We start from the raw sequence: 497 nt of genomic DNA on the forward strand, positions 1-497 counted from the left end.
GCGAGGGCAATAATCATGCATGGGTATACATGATGTATGTGAGGTAACATTTGGTTTCAATGAATTATAATTATAATACAGATGAACAAGTAAATCTAACTAAAGTGTAATAGTAAAAGACAAAATTAATATTCTCAAAAATTTATATATATTCCACTAGATTCATGATAAGACACAAAAATTTATTTCATGTTGTTGTTGTATTTACTTTTTTATAACAATTAATGAGAATGAATAATTCTGTTTACTAACAGAAGATTATAGATCTGTCAGATATTGGTCTAACCATTTGAGTACAAAAGGAATTGTAGTATAGTGTGTGGGTGCATCAAAGGCACCACCACAAGTTTATATAATGGAGACCACAGGAGGGGTAGTTAAAAATGTCATCTAACTACCAATACTGGTAGTTATAACTACAGTGGCTGAGCTGCTGAGCGTTTCATACATGAACACATTATAGTACAAACCAGACAAATTACAGCTGTTTTGTGTTA

Source organism: Amphimedon queenslandica, unplaced genomic scaffold, assembly GCF_000090795.2.
Source record: "Amphimedon queenslandica unplaced genomic scaffold, v1.1 AMPQUscaffold_13226, whole genome shotgun sequence".
NCBI classification, from domain to species: Eukaryota; Metazoa; Porifera; class Demospongiae; order Haplosclerida; family Niphatidae; genus Amphimedon; species Amphimedon queenslandica.